Source organism: Ailuropoda melanoleuca, chromosome 15 (assembly GCF_002007445.2).
Source record: "Ailuropoda melanoleuca isolate Jingjing chromosome 15, ASM200744v2, whole genome shotgun sequence".
Taxonomy (NCBI): domain Eukaryota; kingdom Metazoa; phylum Chordata; class Mammalia; order Carnivora; family Ursidae; genus Ailuropoda; species Ailuropoda melanoleuca.
The window spans coordinates 86372945-86388211 of record NC_048232.1 but is presented as its reverse complement, the minus strand read 5'-3'; the positions used below and the strand labels follow the sequence as shown (position 1 = coordinate 86388211).

General features: G+C 58.8%; 1 protein-coding gene across 1 annotated transcript in view; it reads left to right on the top strand.

The window, feature by feature from the left end:
* The first annotated feature begins 932 nt into the window (after positions 1–932).
* The window catches only part of SHISAL1 (shisa like 1), a 79706-nt gene continuing 65371 nt past the window's right edge, over positions 933–15267 (top strand). Inside the window, exon 1 of the mRNA XM_034643710.1 lies at positions 933–1005. The gene's annotated coding sequence lies outside the window, so the exon portion shown is untranslated. The remainder of the gene's footprint in view (positions 1006–15267) is intronic.

Below are 15267 nucleotides of genomic sequence, written 5' to 3'. Positions count from 1 at the left end.
CGGGAGGGTTTGTAGGTGCCAGGCTGCCTCATTTAATCCTCACAAGATCCCCTGAGGGAGGGGATGCTGTGATCTCTTTAGGGAAGAGCACTGCACCAGGTGGAGAGCCTGTGATTGGAAGTGTGGGGGGGGGTAATCTGGGCTGTGTGGCTCAGGGCAGGTGTCCTAACCTCTCTGAGTCCCAGTTGCCTGCCTCTTCTGTGAAAAGGGGTGGACACCACCCAGTGCCCTGGTGAGGAATAAGTAAAATACCGTGTGTAAAGGGCTAAAGCCTAGTTTCTGGTGAGGTTCAATCCATGTCTGTAACCATGAAGCCAGATCCAAGGATGGGAGAGACCCAAGGAATTTTTTGCACTGGGAAGACTGACCTGCCCTCCAGGGCGCTCAACCACACTCCCCCTCCCCCAAATGACCAAGAGAGCTGTCCTAGTCACCAATCCCTCTGCGGGGTCCCTGCAATTCCTCCCCTGCCCCCCCATCCCTACCACTGGAGGTCAGGGGGCCTGGGACAGAGGAAGGTGGGGAGGCGGGCTTACTGAGGTTGGCTCTCTGCCTCAGGGCCACGTACAGCGTCCAACACACCCATGTCAGGCAGGTGAGGGGTAAAATGGGGGGGGGCAATAGGAAGGAGGGGTTGCTGGGGAGGGCAGGCAGAGAGAAGGTCTGGAACCGGAGAGGGGAGCCCAAGCAGTGGTCACAGTGGTCAGGGAGGTTGGGCTCTGCCCGTGGGAAACTGAACAGAACATCCTTTCTGATGTGATGGACCCTTGCACCCAAGCCTGACATCGCCACTGAGCGCCCTCAGCCTGACCCTGCCACTGCCCACCCGGTGCGCGGTCTGGCCAGGAGGAATGCCTCCCTCCACAGGACCGGCCTGGGGAGGCAACCTGCTCCGGCGAGCCTCCTGCGGCAGGAGGTGGGACGTCTGCCAGGACAGGGTCCACCTGGCAGAAGGGGGTCTGTGTTCCCGTAGGCAGGGACGCCGGAGCACCCGGAAGGAGGCAGGTGAGCGCGGGGAGTGGGGCGGGGGGCTGGGGAGCCGGGGTCAAAGACAGGGTGGGAGAGAGCCAGAGAGAAAGGACAGGAGGGAGGAAAGAAGGGGAGGGAAAAGTCGAAAGGAAGGACGGACGAAGGAGAGAAAGAGGGAGGGAAGAAAAGACGACAGTGAGAAGAAAGAACGAGCCACAAAAGGAAGGAAAAAGAAAGACTGCGAAAGAAGAAGCAAGAGGAGGAGGAGAGCGAGAGGAAGAGGGAGAGCGCGCGAGAGGGAGGAAGGGAAGGAGGGAGGGTGGGGAGAGAGAAAGAAAGAGAGGGAGAGAGACCGGGCGAGCGCGAGAAAGAGGGAGAGCGCGAGGGAGGCGGAGGGCGGGCGGGAGAGGGCGGGCGCCCGGGGCGGGTAGGGGTGGGCGCACTGGGAGAGCCGCGTTGGGTGCTTTGGAGGGTCCGGTGTGCCTTGGAAAGGGGCCGGGGACGCCGGGCGGAGAGTCTGGGGGCGGGAGCCGTGTGGGGTAGTCGGTGCTCTGGCCTGGGGGTCCGCGCCAGGGCTAATCAAGGTCGGGGTCGCTGAACCTGGGAGAGGAGGGGGCCCGGGTCCGAGGAGCAGTCCGGAGAGCGTCGTGCGGGTACGCGGCAGTTGGGATCGGAATGCGCGTCTGAGGTGGGGACCGGCGTCCGAGGACCGAGTCCCAGAGCGCAGCGAGCGGGGAGCCCCGTGCGCGCCGGACAGAGTTCTGGAGGCACGCTGAGGACCCAGCCGGTTCCGGGGGCCCCAGCTGGGCGGCGCGGGCGACCAGGAAGACCCCCTCCAAGAGCGCGCCCCTGGTTCCCCGCCTGCCGCGTGGCCCCAGTGGAGCCGCCGCCGCTTCCCGGGGCCGAATCAATATTGATCCCGCGCCTGGGGCCGGGTGGCCCGGCGGCGGCCTCCGAAGCTCATTAGCGCAAGCGGTTGCCATGGCAACGAGACCCCAAGCGTCTTCAGGTTATATTTATTCTAATTATTATTATAATTATTAATATTAGTATGTGTTAGTCAGCCGGAGGAAAAAAGAAAGGAGGAAGAAATGCCAGCGCGTCCTGGCGCCTCCAACTGTCCTCTCTTTGGAGAGAGCCAGTGTCGGTCCCGTGGGCCAGGCCCGGTGGGTGGGTCAGTGTGTGCTGCCGGTGGCGGGCCGCACCCCTGGGGCGATGGGGCCAGGGAAGGGGAGTTACATAATCTGCCGTGAGAGTGTGTCTGTATGCCTCTTTGTGTCTACCCTGCCTCTGGGCCTCTCTGATCCCTTGGCTTAGTGACTGCTCCTGCCCAAGGAACCCCAAACCCGGATAGGAGGAGCAGAAAGCGCCTTGCACCAGGGATCACAGTGGGTGGCCTCTAGCCTTCTCTTTCCTGGCTGGGTGACCTTGAGCAAGGTGCTTGACCCCTCAGAGCCTGTGTTTCCCCATCTGTAAAGTGGCACGGGAAGGTTGGTGGAGGTTGCCCTGAGAAGGCCCTGTCACTTCTGATGCTGTCCTGTTGGCTCTGTGACCCCAGGCAGCTTCCTGCCCTTTTCCAGGCCTCAGTTCCCTAGTCTATAGAATGAGGGCCTTGACCCCTGTGGGTCTAAGACATCTTCAGACCCTGGTGTCCTGTGAACTCACGCCGGGCTGTGATTGAAATGCTGTTGAGCCAGCAAGTTAGACACATTCAGAGCTCGAAGAAGGTGGGGAGGGTCCTTCCATCATCCCTTGTTTCTTCACCTGTCAGATGGTCTGAATGTGACCAGGAAGCAGGTGGCCCAGCGGGACATTTCGCTGACAGGCAGTCTTCAGGGTATGGTTGGAAATGGCTTTCAAAGCAGAATCAGAATGAACCGCCGGTCCCTGGTGGCAGCTCGGGACAATCCCCATGCTGGTCAGGGTTGTCCAGAACTGGGGGCTCCCCCCAACCCCTGAAGCTGTGGCTGCTCAGGGCAGGATACCTCCCGGCGAGCTGTCCAGCTCTCCAGAGAGGTCTTTGGCCCTGCCTGTCCTGACTGGGGCTTGAGTGTGGAGCGAGAGGTGGCCAGAAAGTTCCCTGGAGCCAGGGAGCCCCTGCATCTCGGGGCTCAAGGTGAAAGCCCCAGGTAGGGGGTTCTGCCGGGTTCTTTAATGTCCCCGTCACGCGGAGTTCCCGGCTCTGTGTCAGGCGTCTGGGGCATATTGGACTGGCGGGGAGGCGAGGAGAAGTTCGGCTTGGAGCTGTGTGTGTATGTGTGTGAGTATGTGAACATGTGAGTGTGTGTGGTGTGAGAGTTTGTAGCAACCATGGTGTGCATGTAAACGTGTGTGTGTGTAAATGTGTTTGTGCGAGCGTGAGCATGTGTCCCACCCCCACTCCCAGGCCACCCAGCCCGAAGCCTATCCGGCTGGATGGGAGGGGCGGGGGCAGGGCCAGCGCTGCTCAGACTTTCCTGGGTGAGAGCAAGTGGGGAGGGAGGCCTGCCCCAGGGAGCCGCTGAGAGCCACTCCCTGGTCCTGTTACCCATCCATCCATTCATTCCTTCACATGCCGGCCCGGCAAGCCCCCAACGCTGCAGCCGAAGGGCCTCAGCTCTGCCCTTGGCAGCTCTGAAGGAAACAGCCCCTGAGAGCCCGCGGGGTTGGAGCCCTGCCTGGGGGAAGCTGAAGCGGTGGGGGCGCAGGTGGGGAGCCTCTGCCCCAGAGATCCCAAGGAGGGGTGCCCGGGGGGGCCTGGTCCAGAAGGCAGGCCTGAAGCAGCCATAAGGGAGGAGCAGAAGGTGTTCTGGGCAGAGACCCTCTGTGGGTGATGATGCAGATTGGCCGGGGTGGGGGGGGCTGCTGGATTAGGGAGACGGGCAGCAGATGGTGCCGCCAGGCAGCCCTGGCGCCAGGGAGCTGGACACCCCCCACCCCCGGCCTGGGGGAGGGTTCAGAAGCAGGGGTGGGGTGGTGAGGAAGGGGGGATGGGTAGGTTTGGAGCTTGGACACTTACATAGCCCACGGATGGGAGCCCATGGTTGGGGTGGGCAGAGGGAGGGGTAGTTTGGAAGACAAGAAGATGGGTCTGGTTTCCAACTCTCTAGGACAATCAGCCAAACCCGCTTCCGGCCACACTGCAGGAGAGGAGAGCCTCATGGCCAGGCCCTTGGCTTCTAAGAGAGGGAGGGAGCAAGCGGACACCCGTTCTGGCTGCTTCAACTGTCTGCATGTGACAGACAGACTTTGCTGACACCCGCGCAGGATGGCCCCTCCCCGGCTCTAGGCTAGCATCTGATGGCAGAGGCCAGAAGGCCTACTATGTGCCCCCACAGTGCTGAGCAAGCCCCAAGCCCCGACAGCCCCTTTAATCCCCACCCAACTGCATGAACTGGTCATTAGAGATGTTGTCGTGCAGACAAAACAGGCTCAGAGGGGCTCCACATAACCCAGACAGGATCCTGCTCCTGACCACCACAGGACTCCACCTGGAGCCCGGCCCTTGCCCCACGGCAGCCCTGTGGCCCCCCAGCAGTGCCGTGAGCTGCTGCCGGTCAGGCTTACCAGAGCCTCACTTCCGAGATGTCGTTCTGTTTCCTCTGCTCTGCACCAAGCCAGAGAGCGGCCCATCTTATGCTCAGGGTGATAGATATCACCTCCCTTCTTGGTGACACTCTACCTCTATTAACTCAGCCTCTGTCGGTTTGCTTCTCCCCAGCTGAGTCACGCAACAGATTCACATTGATCCTTGGATGAACTGAGAGCCCTATCCCTAGCTCCCTCAAAAAGTGGCTTTTCCCAGCCCGCCTGCTCTTTCTAGAAGTTACTGAAATAATAGTCAACCTTTAAGAACAGGAGGGCCTTGTGACCTAAACACGCTTCAGTAAGGTGGAGTCCTGAACATCTGGAGGCAGCAAAAGTGAGGAGGGTGACCGGAGGCCTGGGCCACGGCCCCCTGGGGGCAGCAAGTGCCACCTACTCTGTTGGTTTTGGCCTCACTCTGCACAAAGTCTGGCTGGAAGGAAGTTCCATCTCCTCCTCTCTCCATCCCTCTCTTTTTTTCCTTCCTCTGGCTCGCACATTCCTTGACCCCTTCTCTGTGTGTGACCACCCTGGGGAAATAGAGAAGATCCCAAAGCCCCCCTCAGACTCGGGCCCATGGAGTCCCCACCTAGAGACGATCAGTGCTCCAGTTGTTGNCCTCAGACTCGGGCCCATGGAGTCCCCACCTAGAGACGATCAGTGCTCCAGTTGTTGGATGACTGAGTATATACATAGATAATTCTCTGGCTGGGACAGTGGCTCTCTGGGCACCCCTGGCCCTATTACAGTACCCCCCCACACATGTCAGCTAAGCCCACTTGTGACAAGCCCCTCCCTCCTTTTCCCCTTGGCTGTAACCAGGTGGGAAATTTTCTGGAGAGCCTTCTCTGGGCATCCTGACTTGGCCACTCAGAGGCGAGTCACTTGCCCTCTGAGCCTGTTTTCCCATTCAGCAATTCAGGACACGAAGGTTCCAGGGGGAGTGGTACTGGTAGGGTCTTGAGTGTGGGAGCCCCCTCTCTCCATAGCCTAAAGTTGGGGGATCAGACAAAGACGGGGACCCCAGCACATCTGGGGCCTGTGTGCCATGCTAAGTTAGAGGGGAAGCCCCAGGAGTTGTTGCTGTGGGTCCTGAGAGACACCTGGAAACTTGTCCACGTACCCAGATACAGATGCGGACACTGAGTCCAGAGCCACCCCGGACGTGCTCAAGGTCATAGTGAATGGGCATCCTTGACGACCAAGGATGTTCGGTGATACGATGCAGACTGGAAAGGTGTTTTTCAGAGGTCCCCGAGGCTGCCTGCAATGGGGGATCGGGAGAGGGCTTGGGTGGTAAGATGTCACTCCCTTCTGAAAAAAGGCTTCAGACACCCTCACCCCACCCCCACCTCCTCCAGGCCATTGGCCATCAAAGCCGAAAAGCAGAAGCCAGATGAGATGCAAATGCCTCCCATCCCAGATTTCAGGATGTCAGCCATGAATGGAACGTTTACTTTGCGTGTTCCCCGCAGCCTGCCCCTTCCCTCCCCCGACGAGGGCGCACACTCCGATTACCGCCCATCTGTCCACACGCACACGGCCCTCCGCAGATGCGTGCACACTCGCCTCGAGAAATTAAGAAATAATGCATGAGTTTNGGCCATTGGCCATCAAAGCCGAAAAGCAGAAGCCAGATGAGATGCAAATGCCTCCCATCCCAGATTTCAGGACGTCAGCCATGAATGGAACGTTTACTTTGCGTGTTCCCCGCAGCCTGCCCCTTCCCTCCCCCGACGAGGGCGCACACTCCGATTACCGCCCATCTGTCCACACGCACACGGCCCTCCGCAGATGCGTGCACACTCGCCTCGAGAAATTAAGAAATAATGCATGAGTTTCCCAAATTACACCCATTTAACACTGAATTAAGTTCTGGAAGCTCTTAACAGAGCCCTGGGAGGAAAAAAAATTTTTGTTCACACTTCCCTGGAAAATGAGACAAACCGTGATCTTTTAAAACCCAGCTACATAATCTGATTATTCCTCGCTGGCAAGCGTCAGAGAAATGCCCAGCGGAGGGCGGAGATGGCTCCGGCGGCCACCGAGAGATTTGCATGAGGAAATTAGGCTGGGAAAGTTTGCCTCCTGTGCCAGATTCGAAGCTCCCTGGCGCATGAGGGGCTCAGAATAAAGTGCCGCTTTCTTAGATATTGGCACAAATTAAAAATAAAGGCAAATTCCTTCCAGAATCCAGTGTGAGAATTTCCTCTGCGGCTCCCCGAGCTGCTTACGGAAAGGATGGTGATTTGCTTTCACTTCAGGCTTCTTTTCTTTTCGGGGAGAATCTTCCATGTGCAGCTGGATTTGTAGACCAACGGCAGTGCTTTTAGCTTGCATTCATTCCACATTTCCGGAGCACCTACCCTGTGCCCGGACACAGTGCCGGGCCCCAGAGACCAGAGACGATGAAGACAGGACCTGGTGGGCTTTGTAGCGTGTTTGTTGGGGGCAGAATAGAATAAAACAGGCATCTGCAAGGTCCCACCCTGCCTGAGGGGGCAGGGAGGGCTCCCTGGAGGAGGTGACTTTTGGCTTGGGTCTCAAAGAGTGAGTAGGAGGGTGCCAGGCCCAGAAGGGGGCAGAGGGCATTTCAGGAAGAGGAGCAGCCCGAGAAAAGTCTTGAAGCGGGTCTCACAGAGGCTTGGGCTCCCAGTGGTATCTTCTGACTTGGACATTGGCAGGCTCCCTGGTTACAAAGTCCTTTCATATGCCTTACCTTCCAACACCCTCAGGAAACCCCAGAGCCAACCTCTGAGTCTCCCTTTCCCTAAGGAGAACAGAGCCCAGAGAGAGGAAATGGGGCTCCTGGGATCATAACCAGACAGGGCTCTAAAACTCCAGGTTCTAAATCCCGTGGGCTCTTTGGGGTTGGGGAACAAGTATAAGATACTGAAAATGGAAGTTCTGAAAAGTAAATCGTGGAACCACAGATACTAATACCAACATCTAGAAAGTCCCCTTTCTCCTTCCCTCTGAGCCCTCTTCTTCCTCTGCTACCCCCCAAGCTTGGCTTCAGGACAGGGGTCCCGGGATGTCTCTGCCAGAGCTGCCAACCCTGAGCCTCAGTCTCTACATCCAGAAAATGGGGGCAGGGAGCTTCTGTGCTCATTTGCAGGAAGCCCTGACTCATCACTGGGCCCCCAGAGGCCCGACCTTCACCTCTGCAGGAGTCCGGCACGCCCAGCTATGGGCTGGTTTCTGAGGTCTCTGCTGTTTCAGTGTTTCAGGGAGCAGGTCGGGAATGCAGCATCATCTGGGTATGACTGCCTGGAATCTGATCCCTGGGACCCTGAGGCCTTTGGGGACTGAGCTGAGCCTCTGAGCTGAGGCCCATCGTCAGGGCAACGGGCGGAGTGGGCCGGAGGCTCTGGGCAGAGATCCCCAGGTCGCTGGAGAGCCTGTTCCCCGGGGCTCCAGCCCAGACAAATCTCCCCTCTGCCTGTTCTGAACTGTGTGACCCTGGGCGGGTTATACAACCTCTGGGCCTCTGTTTCCTCAGCTGCAAAAGGGGTTGTTGTGAGAACCAGATAAGATTTGCAGAGATGCTTGGTGAGCACAGGGTGGACATTGACGACCGCATCAGCTTTCTGTAGTCTCGCTTGATTACGATGAGCGGACGCGCCACGGCAGCCCCGGCTGGCCCCAGCTCCGGCGTTGGGCTGTTCGGTTCCCTGTGAGTCTCAGCGTCCTCATTTGCAAAATAAGGCTGATAATGTTGGTAATAATACATGACAAGCGTGGTTTTGAGGGTTATGGGGGAAAATCATAATATTCCGGGCTCCTGGGGTCCGTCACGGTGATGACCATCCCAGAACTCTGGATGGACCATCAGGGCTCAAATCCCAGTCTCCACCCCTGCTTGATGTGTGACCTTGGACAAGTTACATGACCTCTCTGAGCCTCAGTGTCCTCATCTAAGAAATGGGGATAGCACCCACCTCACAAGGTTCTTTCAAGAATTAAATGGGTAAATCCAAAGACCGTGCTTGGTGCAGAGCCCAACACGTAGTTCGGTGCTCAGTAAACGTTACTGTCATTACCACCACGGGTCCACTTAATAACAGAAACACTCAGGAGGCCCAGAGGCAGTGGGCTTCTCTCTGTGCTCGAAGGGTGGGGAACACTTCATTCCTGATTTAGCTCTGTGGCCGGTGCCTAGCCCTGGGGTGCCTGGACAGGATGGACAGATGGGCGGGCGGATGGATGGATGGATGAGCGAGTGAGGGGATGGATCGAAGAAGGAAAGAAAGAAGGAAGGACGGACAGCCGTCAGGAAATGTCACAAGCCTGAGATCGGGGCAGCTGGGGAGGGGCTCCCCTCTGAGGGCCGTGAGCAATGAGGTGGAACGGGCTTTGTAGTCCTCTCTCTGCGCAAACATCTGTTGTCCCCATTCCACGGGACTGGGCACGGTGACCCAAGTCTGGGGGCCCAGGCCACTTGGTGTCCCTGCCAGTTTGGTTCTGAGCTTGAGAGAGCTCAGTTCAGGCTGTGGCTTCCTCCCCTTTCGCACAGGGAAGTCCCAGGGCAGCTCCGAACCTCCGTTCCCTCCTCCATAATACGGGCCAGCGCCAGCGCTGCCTTCCTTTGGGGGATGGTGATGCGCAAAGCTAAGGTGTCTGAGTGTAGTTTGTAATCTGTGAAGCTACGCTGAAAGTCGGAGGAGGCGTTGGGCTCCACACGGGGGACAGGTTGCCCGGGAGGCTTTGGAGCAGGCTAGCACGGCGCAGGCAGAGATTATGAAACAGCAGCCTGGGCGCCATCTGATTTCTTCTAGAGGGGGTCCGAAGCGCGGGGTCAGGGAAGGGGCAGGGACGAGGGCACTGCCACCCCAGGGCAGAGTTCGGCCTGCCGGCTCTGGGCACGGGAGCGCTGGCTCCCAGGCCTGCGGGCACCCCGACCTGCCGGGGAGACCCGTGAGTCGCCACGGAGCTCCCGTCCTGGGCGCCCTGTAAACACTGCATGGTTTAATCCTGGGAACATTCTGGGAGCAAGGACAGGTTACCAGTCCTACCTGTGCGGTGACTTCCCCGCGAGCCCACAGCTGCTAAGTAGCGAAGCCAGGATTTGGATCTGGCAGCTTCGACTCTTTCCACAGTGGGAGGTGGGATACGCGTCGTGGTCGGGAGAGGCGCTGGCATGGGGGGCACCAGAGCCCTGTGCCCACCCCTCACCAGTGCGTGGCCTTGCCGAGCCGCCTCCTCTCTGTCTCAGTATCCTCGTCTGTAAACTGGGGTCTCCAGCAGGATGTCCGGGGTCCTGGGTTCGGGCCAGGCAGAGTGCTCCAGAAGCAAGCCCTTCACACGTTGCCACTCCTCTGTCACCATCACAGAGCTCCTTCTCTTTGGGGAGGGGGATGCAGGGTAGCGAGACCCTGGGGAAGGAGTGGGGTCTGGGTGGGCTTGTACTGGGCTTGCCCCAGCATCATCTGGGCCCGGAGGTCAAGGGCAGTGGGTTATTTAGAAACCTGGTTTCTGCTGCCACCTGTGGCCTCCTCCGAAAGGGCTGGGTGTCGGATAGGAGTGCGTAAGCCATCTGCTCGGGTGCACGTGGCATGGTTATTCGCTCCTGAAGTTGCACCAAGAGCTTGTGGTCTGCAGGAAGTCTGAGTCCGACAGGTCTGAGTCCAACATAAGGGACCGAGCAAGTGTGGGTGATGACGGGCTGGAGCAGCAATTCCGCCTGGAGAAAGGGGTCGGAGCAGTAAGGAGGACTTCCCAGAGGAAGTGGCACCCCAGGAGGTAGACTATGCGATGATGAGGGCAATGAGCAAGGGGGAGGGAGGGACATCAAGGCAAAAGGAAGAATGCATTTGGAGCCCGGGACAAGGAGTCAGCACGCTTTCGGCGCTTGGACATGGCTGTCCGGTGGTGTTGGTGGGGGCCGAGTGGGTGAGGCTGTATCATTAGGCAGCGGCCTGACCTCCAAGGACTCTGGCAAGTTAAGGAGCGTTTGTCCTGCCGCTGTGGTCAACAGGGATAATGACGGCCCTTCACAGTTGTTTGTGTTGTGGCCAAGCCCAGCACCCAGAGTACTTTCCAGATGGGAGAGGGAAGAGGGAGGCAGGTGGCAGCTTCTAGCTCCACCCAGGCTGCCAGGCTCCCAGGGGGCCCCATCGCCTGCAGAGGCCCCCGAGTTCAGTCCTTCCTGGGGAAGCAAAGCCTTCTCTTGCAGGGACAGGATATTTCCGGTGGGTCCCGGACAGGAGTGCCACCTGAGCGTACAGACTCCCAGCCCGGGTGAGCCCCCGTCCGTCTCCTGCCGATCCACACGCCAGCAGGTGGGAACGTCCGGCCGGGTCACCAGGAGAGGGCGAGGGCCTGGCAGAATTCTGGGCTGGGCGAAGGAAAGATCAGGAGACTTTTCTCCTGAAATTCAAACAATTGGACAATCTGTTCTGGATCGATTTAGAAGCAGTGAAGTGGGAAAAAAAAATCAGAAAATATAGTGTGAAAGCTATTTTCTCTCTCTCTCAGTTGGGAAGAGGGATGAGCAGTTTATTTGTGGACTGTCCAAGGCCATGGCCGGGGCTTCTTAGCTCCTCGCTGCCCCTCTACCACTCCCTTCCTCCTCCTCCTCCTCCTTGCCCAGGGCAGGGCTAGGCTGCCAAGTCTCCAAGGGGCATCAGCCCTGGCTCCAGCCTCCGCTGGGAGCCAACAGTCTGCTGGGGCCTCAGGCGTGGGCATAGCCAAGATGGGCACTCTGATCTAGGTCCCTCCTGTGCAGACCACGGGTGGAGAGGAATGCAGAGCTCCCCTCCCAGCTCCAGCATGAGGCCTCTGCAGGCCAAGGACAGGTGTCTGTCTAGTTCATACCTGCGTCCTCAGGGCTGAGAGCCAGAGTGGCACCTAGCAGGTGCTCAGTGAAAGTTTCCCGGCTGAACGATGGATGGGAGGGAGGCAGGCAAGAAGAAAACCGAGGTTTTGAATGAAGTGACCTGCCTACGGTCCCATGTCCGTTTTAGTGGTGGTGATGGCATTGGAACCAGATGAGTCACCTCAATACCTGGATGTCCCCCTTCCCCCCCTCCCCGCCTGTGAGGCCAGGAGCTAGGTCCGAGACACTTGGGGGAACTCCCAGCAACGACCCTCTTCTTTCCCAGGCATGGGCTATCCCACTCCTCCTGACACAACCAAATGTAGATTTCGTTTTCACAGCTTGAGCCAAATGCTGATTGTTTTAAAATAAGCCTGTTCAGTGTGAGGCCAGACTAGTGTAGAGGGGAGGGGCGGGAGTGCGGATTCCTCCTCCCCAGCTTCCCAGTGTGACTGTCCCCCAGGAGAATGGGCCCCCAGGGGCTGTGGTGAGCCAAATTCTGTGGATGGAGGAGTTCAATCAGGGGCCAGGTCTGCCGGGAAGTCCTGAGTGTGGGCGGAGGGCTGGGCCTCCAGCGCAGGGTGGGAAATGGGACCAGCTTATTCCAAAAATGGTCTCTCTTCGGCTTTCCCCCAGGCCTCGGGAGAGGGGGAAGTTCCCGGTGGTTTCATTTCAGGACAGTGGCAGCTCCCTCCCTACCACGGCTTCCTCCCGATTGCCCAAGGCCAAGAGCCAGAGGCCCAGAAAGGACCCTGACTTGGAAACCGGACCGCTTGGGGCCAAGTACCCAAAGCTTAGCAGCTCTGTGACCTTGGCCTGGTGACGCCACCTCACCGAGTCCTACTTTTCTTATCTGCGCACTGGGAGCAGTAACCCCCCCCTTTTCAAAAATTAAAGGAGACAATATTGGTCAGATGCCTGTCCCAGGGCTGGCACATAGTAGGTGCTCAAGAAATAGTCTTTTTCTCCTGTTCCCACCATACGGAAGGCCATTTCTTATATACAGTCTATCGCTACAGCCCGGAGCCTTGGGCTCTGGTCCAAGGACGGTGCCCCCCCCCATCCCGGCTGACAGCCGTGGCAGGGGGATGTTACTACACAGAGAGCCCTGTGAGCCCCCAAATGTCTCAGTGCCCCCCGAGCTGTGCCGGGGATGTGTGGACTGTGCCAGCTGTGGCCAGTGCAGCTTTGTGGAGGGAGCCCTGTGCCGAGAACCTGGAAATCTGGGTGCCAGTCCCAGGTCGGCTTTGTATGAGCTACGAGACAACCCCCCCAACCCCGAGTGACAGCCTCTCTGATCCTCTGTTCCTCCGTGTCCACATCTGAGGCTAATAATCTCCCCCTGGACCACATCTTGGGGTCACACGCAGCTCACCTTAGAGAACAGGGAGCAGCGGGAAGGAAACCCAGAGCCCCATCGAAGGAGGGGCCGAGTAGGGAAACCCTGTTTCCCGACCCCCCACTGACCACCCAGCTCGGTCCTGGATTCACATGCGCACTCGGGCCACCCCTGTGAGGCTGGGATCGGCACCCTGCTTCACGGGCAGGAGGGAGGCCCAGACAGGCTAGGTCACGCGTCCGGGGTCACAGGACCACCGTGGGCCCTCCCCCAGGCCAGCCGGCACCCGCCCCCTCGTGGACTCCCGCCCTCCCCACCCCGGTTCTGACTGGGTTTCTTGCTGACAGAGCTCTTTCATAAATGCTTTTTCATGTTACCTCTCCATTCCCCAGAAACTTTGGAGCCCACATTCCCCAAAGCGGCACGCTAATTAGAGCTCTGTGATACTGTTTACCTAGATGTCAACCTATGCTCTGCAATTGAGCAATTTTCTCTCCATTATAAGCGATGTTCAGTTTTGAAAAGCAGGAAGCCTGCTGTGGTGGGCTGGGGCATCTCCTTCAGTCCACGGAAACCCCGTGTGAAGAAGACTCGCCCTCCCAGGGCCACGCTGTGCCCCCTCACCTGGGTGGACCCGGATGGACTCCCGTTTGGGGGGGTCGGGTGCAGGCCTGATGGCCGGGCCTTCTCTCCGGCAGGGCCCATGTTCTGCCCCTCTCTCCCGGCTCCCTCTCAGGCATCTCTGGGGCCAAGACAACCACAGAGCCCACCTGGGTTAGCAGGCTCCAGCCTTTCTGTGGACGCAGACAGACAGGTTTCTTAGTGATTCTTTTGTTTCTGGGGTGCAAACGAGAAAGAAGGGCTCTCCAGTTTGGGGAGGAAGTGCTGGCTGGTGCTGGCTGGGTTGCGGAGGAGCCCCCAGGCTGGGAAGCAGCAGGAAGAGAAAAGCCCCAGGGGCTCAGAGCAGTTCCGTGGGATTCCAGAGCCCAGCTCCTGACCAGACACCTGACAGTGGCTGGATACGGTGACCTCAGGCCTGAGAGCTGGCTTCCGTCCAGATCACCTAAGACCATGTGATACTGCTGTTCCCCTGGCCAGGATGAGGATGCGGGGAGTGTGTCTGAAGCTGGGGGCTTCCCACTCTCCCGGAGCCCCTGTGCCCTCCACCTCTCACACCTCTCACAGGAGCAGTCTCGTGGCCGACTGCTCGTGCTTCCTGGGAGATCGATCAGTCATGGGAGGGGCTGGCAGAGGGGGGCAGCAAAGCCCAGGCTGGGGACCACAGGGCTGGTATTGGCCGAGGAGTTCCGGTTGGGGTGCCAGGGGCCCCAGGAGTGGAGATGAGCCAGAGAAGGGCCGCTGTCTATTCAGGTCTGGGCCGCAGGGGTGGGTAAGGGTTCGTAAGCGCTCGGGGAAGATGGCCGGGAGCCACTTCCTGCCACCTTTGGAAGTGTCCTGTGTCGCCTGGCTGCCTGTCCATTGCCACCAGGGAGCCCTCTTAGGGACGGAGGGTCCCAGGTGAGGCCAGACTGGATGGGAACCCAGGCCAGCTAACAAGGGGTGGCAACAGATGCTTTGGAGAGGGGCGTCAGGGCCTGGCTTGGCTTTTGTCAGCTGCTGGCTCACCTCCCGCTAAGCAGCTTTAGTGCCAGTTATGGGGAGTGGGGGGGGGAGGCTCATTAACCCCCAGAAGTGGAGCGGGTCCAGGGGTGATTCGGGTGGACGTGAGCCCCCCAGGCCAGCGGTGGGGGGTTAAGAGTGCCAGGTCGGGAGGGGGAGCCAGCTCGCAGGCCCCATCCCTGTGGTCTCCTTTATGGCCCTATTTGCATAATTTTGAAAGCTGATTGGCCTAAAGGCAACTTCGCTTAATCACAGCTGACAAGTCTCTGGTTGCAACAGCAGCTGCTGCCAATTAGCCGCCTTGGTGCCTTGGTTTGTTATCACCTCGCTTGGCAGCCCCTCCCCCAGCTCCCCCCTCCCGGCCCCTGCTCAGGAGACTCGCCTGGTCCTGGTGGCTCCTGCAGAAACTGCTGCCCGCTCCCTGGTGTGTGCTGCAGCTGGGGCTTCTCAAACTTGCAGGCGCCAGGACCGGTTAGCAGGCCCTGGTTAGCAGGTGCCAGGACCGGTTAGCAGGTGGTGGGACCAGTGAGCAGGCCCTGGGTCTGGTTAGCAGGCGCAGTCCCTGATTCGGCAGGTGGGGCGGCCCGAGAGCCTGTGTTTCCAGCCAGCTCCCGGGAGATGCCCTGGAAGCTGTCCATGGACTGCATGGTGGGTATCGTGGCTCTAATGGAGGGGTTCACAAGTGGGGGCTGCCTGTTGCTGTTAATAAAATTTTATTGGAACACAGCCTCACCCACGTGCTTAGTATCGCGTATGGCTGCTTTCTGGCTACGATGGCAAAGTTGAGTCATTGCAACAAGACCCAGTAGCTCGAAAGCCAATGATATGTACTGTCTGGCCCTTTCTAGAAAACATCTCCTGACCTCTGACTAGCCCAGTGGTTCTCATATTTGAGCACACGTCAGAATCCCCTGAGAAGCCAGGATAAAGATGAAGATTCTGAGATTCCACGTTTCTA